The sequence below is a fragment of the Tupaia chinensis genome, unplaced genomic scaffold, assembly GCF_000334495.1.
Source record: "Tupaia chinensis unplaced genomic scaffold, TupChi_1.0 Scaffold000112_1, whole genome shotgun sequence".
In the NCBI taxonomy this organism is placed as follows: domain Eukaryota; kingdom Metazoa; phylum Chordata; class Mammalia; order Scandentia; family Tupaiidae; genus Tupaia; species Tupaia belangeri.
In genome coordinates this window covers 843,762-851,557 of record NW_006159576.1, presented here as the reverse complement: position 1 = coordinate 851,557, position 7,796 = coordinate 843,762, and positions in this window count along the sequence as shown.

Genomic DNA, 7,796 nt, shown 5'->3' with positions numbered 1-7,796 from the left:
AGTGCCGCCGCCCGCGCCCGCTCGCGGGATCTGTTGCTGCTTCCGAAAACCGCGAGCTCTGCCCGAGGAGTCGTGGGGGAGGGCGCCTCGGTGTGTTTCCGATGGAAGCTTCGCGTTTTGAACCCTGTGGTTCGCGCGGAGATCCTTGGGACTCCGTGTGAACCCTCGACCCTGGTGGTCAAGATCTTGCCCCTCCGACAGAAATCGGCTTCCAGTTCCCGGAGATGCTTTTCGCAGAAATTGGTTTCTCCAACTTTGAGGTTCATTCCGATCCTTTTTTGCCTTCTAAGACCTAATGATAGGACTCATCTCCCCCAAGCCCTTTTGGGTCTCTTTTGCGAGCCCGTCGGAAGTTTTGGAGAATCTGTGGCTTTGCCTTGATAAGATGGTTTTTAAATGCCAGGTTTCCTTGAGGTGTGTGTAAAGACGTTTGTTTGCTGTGAAAAAGGATACGTCTGCATTCGGCGCTTTAATAATAGTCTGTTATTTCTTTTAAATCTTAAAGTTGAGGCATGGTTTCAGGGTTTTAAATTAAGGGTTATTTTTAAAACGAATGTTATATCATTGGCATTACGTAATCTATCTACCTTGAAAGCTGAAATACTTAGTGTAATTGGTATAGTCGATCTGCTTTGCGTAAGTTGTAATTGCTGAATATTTTAATAACTTAGATCACGGTTCTTAAAGTGAAATTTGATCCTCTGACTTATACAGAATTTGAACGGCAGAGGTATGACGGATTATTCCTTTAATCTCCTGAAATTTGTTTGTCCCAATCAACAGGTATCCTTTAAAACCTTGAATGTACACATAATCTACTTTTTAGTAAAATAATGGGTAGTTATATGAGATCTGTTTTTCCAGCGGGTAGTGCAGCAAATATGACCCCTCACGTTTTCTAAAGTACTTCTCTTAGATACACTTGTGAAATCCGTTTGAAAGTATAGTAATTTGAGATGAAATGGAGAATTTAGGGGGGCCAGCAGTTAGCATAATGGCTATGTCTCTGGACCCCCATGTAGTCAACCGTGGCTCGAGTCCAGGACCCGGAGGCTTAAGTCCCGGACCCGGAGGCTTAAACTCACGCCGGCGCGTGTGCGTGCGTGCCCAAGATCCTGAGAGGAGAAGGGATTGTGGCATGGCCATCCCCCCTGGGGGATGATTTCTCGCTTTCTATCTCTCTGTCTCTGTCTGTCTGGTGAGCGCACGCGCCCTATAGCGAAAAACCTCTCCCCAAAAAAAAGAATTTAGGAAGGAAAACACCGAGTCAGGCTAGTCTATTTGAGTACTTAAAACATAAACTAGTGAAAAAAAAAATAAACTAGTGGTGCTCAAAAATTTCAAATTCGAATCCCCAGGGGACAGCAGCATAATGGCTGTGTCGCTGGACTCTTATTTAGTTGACCGTGGTTCGAGTCCGGGACCCGGTGGCTTGTGCGTGTGTGCCCAAGATCCCCAGAGGAGAAAGGAGGAGAAGGGATTGCAGTGTGGCCCTCCCCCCTGGGGGATGATTTCTTGCTTGCTGCGTCTCTGTCTCTCGGTCTTTCTGGCAAGTGCATGCGCTGTGTAGCAAAAAACCTCTCCAAAAAAATTTTGGATCCCCAACATCATGTACACGATGTAGACTTGCAAAATACTGGGAATTTTTTCTCTGCCTGTACAGGGCATTCACCTCGCTCCCCGTTTTGAGTGGATAGCAACATAGACCAGTTCAGGGAACATCTCTGGAATTTCATTTGTCAATTTCTGATCTTCATTTTGGTGGTGGTCCTATGTCTTTACTCTGATTTATTCCAATTTTGTGTTTATATGATGCAGACTTTGGAGTACAGGTGATACATGTCTAATGAATAATACACAACCAGATGTTTCAGTGACTGTTTTCATTTCTATACATTATCAAAGAAGCATAAATCTTTCTTAACATTAAAATGCACTTTATTAAAATTATGACAGTGTTTCTATTATGACTTAAAGCGCTTCATAGTTTTGTAATGACTCACTAGATTCTTGGGAAACTAAACGTTCATCAAATTTTCCAGCTTTTAAAAAAGGAAAATACTTGAGAGATTATGTATATTCTGCACACATGGAGATCTCTGGTTGGTTTTTAATTAGTGTTGTTTGTTACACACTCTGGATCAGTTATTCAATTTCTTGATTTAATTTCTCTGAAATCTCAGCTATCACAGTAAATTACCTACTATATTTAACTGAGTAGGTCCCCATACAGTTTGGGGCACAAAGTACAATAACATTTATCCAATTCATTTCCATTTGACTAATGTGTCTACTGGACCTTCTGGTATTTCTTTTCTTTTTTTTTTTTAAATAATTATTGGGACCAGCAGTTAGTGTTATGGCTATGTCGCTGGACTTTTACGTAGTCGACCGCGGTTCGCAACCCAGACCCGGTGGCTTAAAACTCATGCTGGGTGTGCGTGCGTGCCCAAGATCCTGAGAGGAGAATGGAGGCGAGGGGATTGCAGTGTGGCCATCCTCCCTGGGGGGTGATTTCTCGCTTTCTGTCTCTCTGTCTCTGTCTCTGTCTGGTGAGCACACGCACCCTATAGCAAAAACCTCTAAAAAAAATAAAAAAGAATTGCTTATTTAATTTTATTTATTCATTCATATATTTTAATTTGACCAGACAGAGACACAGAGAGAGAGAGAAAGGAGAAGGGAGAAAGCAAGCCACCAGGTCCAGGACTCAAACCATGGTCGGCCATGTAGGAGTGTCCAGCGCCTTAACCACCATGCCACCTGCTGGTCCTCTCTTCTGGTATTTCTTACTGTATGGTGTGCAGTTTGGTTAATTTTACATATACACTTCTTGCAGTAATGGAACATTTGGCATTAAGTAGACACTAGGTTTCTGTGTTCATAGGCAGGAGCTAGGTGGTGATCCCTGGCTTCATCGGTGCTAAGAGGGCAAATATTAGGCTGTCTGAAAACTCCAGTATAACTGGCCGTATTCTTAATAATTATTCTTTTTAAAACATTTATTTATTTATCTTATTTGTTGTGATTTTCAAGCTCCTGTGTCTAGGACTTGAGCCATGGCCAGCTAAGTGGGAATCCAATGCTTTGACCACCATGCCACCTACTGGCCCCACTGACATCTTAATTCTCTTGTCTATGGCTGTTGGGCAACCCAAGTACACTAAAACCACTGGACTTAGTGACATGTCTTGTCGAATACTTAGCAGCTATATATGGAGGGATCCTCCAAAAGTTCTTATAAAATGAGATATATATATAAAAACCATATGGATTTCATTTTTTTGTACCAAAATAAACTTGTACTTTAATTCCATACTTCTCTGAATCTGTTGAAGTACCGCATACATTACTAAAAATTCTGACAGATTCCTATTATTTGTTTGCTTTCTCCCATTTCATATCAGAATGAATTAACATGCCATTTGTCATAATTTAAAAAAAATAAGTTTGTCTGGGACCAGCAGGTGGCATGGTGGGTAATGGCACATGGTTGGCTGAGGTTCGAGTCCTGGACCTGGCGGCTTGCTTTCTCACTTTCTTTATCTCATCCACTCTGTTCCTCTCTGGTCAAATTAAAATAAGATAAATAAATAAAAGTTAAATAATTATAAAAAAAAATCAGTTTGTCTCTATTAAGTACAAGAGGGAGAGGTTTTTTGCTTGTTTTTAAATTAGCCTCTGATTGAAATACGTAATGAAGGCATACTATTAAGTAATGGGCCGAACGAAAAATATCTAACCATTTGGCCATTTGTTTTCAACAGTTGAGTCACTTATGGGCTCTCCTGGAAGGATTTTTTTGTTTGTTTCTGTGCTGTGGAGTGGAGATGTATTTTATGAAGAGTTCAGATTGTAAAGTTAATGTGTAAGATGAAAATCACAGTAAAAAATTACACTTAAATCCCTTAGGAAGGCAGGGCAGCATACCAATAAGGTCACCTCAGTTTTAGTGCTAGAACAGTTTTCTTTCCTTGAACATTTGATGAAATAGTTAGCTTACGTTTAGGGGCCATGTTGAACAACAGCAAAAAATAAAAACTTCAAAGTGCTTTTAAAGGACCTAGTAGTAAAAGGAAGCTGGCACCCACATGCTTGCTGGGGTTCAAATTTGGGTCCTGGTGACTTTAAAAACATGCTGTGTTTGTGCCCCAAACCTTTACAGAATGGAGAAACAGAAGGGATTGCAGGGTCACCACACCCAATTAGGGGATGCTTTTCTCCTCTCTCTTGATCTCTGGTGAGCACTTGGCATCCTCTGGCAATGAAAAAAAAAAGTTTTAAATGGAATTACTTCCAGCATCTTGTCATGAGAGTCCTGTGGGACAGGAGACCATGGGGACAGAGTGGATCAACTCTGCCATCACTTTAGAATATGTGCTCATACTAAGAGGAGGTTGGTGTTTGTGTGCGTTTAGAAGTGCTTGCGCTGTTGAAATTATTTCTTACTTTAGTCAAAGCTAGATAATTTAACTCACTACTGTTGAATGATTTTTTTATGCTGTAGCTTAACAGAAACAAATATGGAGGGTTTCAAGTTTTTCTTTATAAAACAGACTTTATAAAAATAACCCCACATTTTGTTTACTTTCCCCTTCAGTGAAGCTAAGGATCTCAGAGGAGAGCATTTAGAATCCCTGTGTTTTATCAGTGTATTAGGGTCCAATAAGTAAAACAGAAACTTCAGTTAGAATTTGAGCAGAGGGGGATTTATCACAGGGATTGGTTAGATGGGCATCAGAACATCGTGTGTAGTAAACAGAACCTAAGCGCTCCGTGAAGAGGTTCCATGGGCCTGCTGGATCTCTGTGGAGGTCAGCATTGTTCAGTTACTGCGAGAAGATGTGAGGGCATGTGGCATGGCATGGCTAGTTCCGGGAGTACCCAAAGAACCTGGAGACTGGAACCCACTGCTGCTGTCAGGGCCAAGGATTGCAGTTGCTACAGACAGGAACTGAAATGAAGTTCCTCACCTGTCTTCCTGTCTTCTTTCTTTTCTTTTTCTTTTAATAATTATTTTATTTAACTTTATTTACTTATTTATTTTAATTTTATTTGACCAGAGAGGGACAGAGTGAGTGAGTGAGACAGAGAAAACTGCCAGGTCTGGGACTTGAACTGCAGTTGGCCATGTGGTAGTCAGGTGCTCTAAACCACCGCACCACCTGCTGGCCCCATGTCTTCCTGTTTTCTAATCTCCATTTATTTCCTCTGTTGGTAAAACCTAACAGGCACGAGGCTGGCAAAGGAATCTGTGAAATAGGATTGCACTAAGCACAGCAGCATGCAGTGGAATCTAGAAGGGTGGTTTTGGGATTGAGGAACAGTGAATAGATCATCTGTGCAAATAGTGTGGGTTAAAATATAACTTAAGTTGGGAATCTTGTCCTAACACTGCCTTACAAAAAACATAGATTATCTTCTGGATGCTAGACCTTGTGCTAGGGATTGGGGATAGAAAAACGAATGAACAAATAGAAACAAGATCTCAGTCCTTGAGGAATTTACAGTCTAAGTGGGGATGACAAATAAACTACTGTGCAGTGTGTTAAATGCAGTAACAGATGAGCGCTGTGTTTTGGAGCCCAAAGGACACAGCAGACAACTTGCCTCTTCTCTGCCTGGCTAAGCTTAATGACTACTGTTTTTATCCTGTATCCCAATCAAGTCCAACTTTATTCTGATTGCTGTGTTAAGCCCAACTCTACAAAATTTCTGAGGTGCCTCTATTTTGTCATACTATCATAATCATTATTACTTACGTATTTTTCTATGCATTTTTTGTCTAGATTATAAAGAGCCTCTCTCTGTACTTTTAGTCTGGCCTAGTATTGTGCACATAGATGTTTGAGAAGTATTTGGGTTTTTTTGTGAGTAATGGGAGTAAATCGTTGGTTTTATTTAAACTGTATAGCTCCAGTAAATGATCTATAAATGGGACTTCGAAGTTCTGATTTGTTGTATTCCAGTGCCAGCAATTTTGGCAGGAATCCCTTTTGATGGCTGAACACACTCCTTTCCTGTCTCTTTCATTATTTTATAAACTAATGTTTTAATATCTCACAGCTATTTTGGAAGGAGAATAGGCAAAATAACAGAAATCCCTCATTTTATTTCCTAAACAGAAAACAATATCCTGCAGCTTCTTGACATTGTTGGACTTTTTTTTTTTTTTTTTTTTTTTTTTTTGTTATGGGAGGTATGCGCACTTGTCAGAGAGACAGAAAGGGAGAAATCACTCTCTGGGGGGGAGTGGCCATGCCACAATCCCTTCTTCATTCTCTTCTCGGGATCTTGGGCATGCATACATATGTGTACCTGCTGTGAGTTTTTAAGCTGCTTCGTCTGGGACTTGAACTGTGTTCGGCTACGTGGGAGTCCTGCAATGTAACCATTATGCCATCTGCTGGTCCCTACAGAGTATTTTTCTTTTCTTTTTTAAGAATTATCCTATTTAACTTTGTTTATCCATTTATTTTAATTTGACCAGAGTATGTGTGAGGAGAGGGAGACAGAGCAAGTGAGAAAGCAAGCTGCCAGGTCCATGACTCCAGCCGTGATGAGCCATGTAGGAGTCCAGTACCTCTTTGATTACCAGTACCTCTCTTAGTTATTGTGAAATGTGTAGATCTGTAGTCCCTCAGTTTGACTTCCTTTTAGATGAGTGTTCTTCTTATTCCTCTACCATACGCACAACCATGTTGATTTCATTTAAAACCAATAATTCTTCACTTTTTAAAATATATGCCTCTATGTCAGTAATTGCATTAAACACTCACTATTTTCACTATTTCTATAGAGAGTCTATTTTCAGTCTGGAGCATCTTGAACCCCAGCCAAATGTTTTATAGACAGCGTTACTGTATTACAGAGGCTTTGAACATATTACAGAGGGCATGTGTGCATAGTATTATAGAAAGAGCTTCAGGATTGAATGCAGGAGACTTGGTTTCTATAAGACCTGGTTCTATTATATTAAGATTCTCAGGCTTTCTGAATCTCTCTCTCTTTTTTTTTAATAATTATTTTATTTAATTTTATTTGTTTATTTTAATTTGACTGGAAAGGGACAGGGTGATAGAGGGAAAGTAAGAAAGCAAGCTGCCCGGTTTGAGACTCAGACCACAGTCAACCGTGTGGGAATCCAGCACCCTTATTACCATGCCACCTGCCGGCTCCTCTTTCTTTTCTAAGAAAGAATTATTTAATTTTATTTATTACTGTTTTTAAACTTGTTACAGGCCATGCACACTCATCAGAGAGAGAGAAAAAAAGTGCAAAAGTAAGCCATCAGGTCTGGGACTTGAACCTCTGTCAGACGTGGAGTCCAGCGCCTTAATCACCATGCCACCTGCTGGCCCTCTGTTTTCTTTTTTATATTAAAAAAAGTAATACCACACTCCCTGACTTTACAGATTATTTGTGAAGACACTGAGGTAATATATTGGATTGTTGGAACAGTCGTGATGCGTTTTTGCATTAAAAAAAAAAAAAAGGCATGACTTTGCCAGTGACCCAGTGAGTAAAGAGGTTTTTGTAAAAAAACGGCAAAACCTTTTGTAAACATCAGGAGTTTACGTATGAAAAAAAAAAATCCACTGATGCATGGTTTAGGTCCTGTGGATAGTTTTATGTCTATTTTCATAGTTTTGAATTTCCGTAGTTTTGTTTGTTTGTTTTTTTAAAGAGGTTTTTTAAGCTTTAGGGCACGCGCAAGAGAAAGAGGCAATGAGAGGGAAAGTAAGAAATTATCCTTGGAGTGGTGGCCATGCTGCAGTCTCTTCTCCATTCTACTC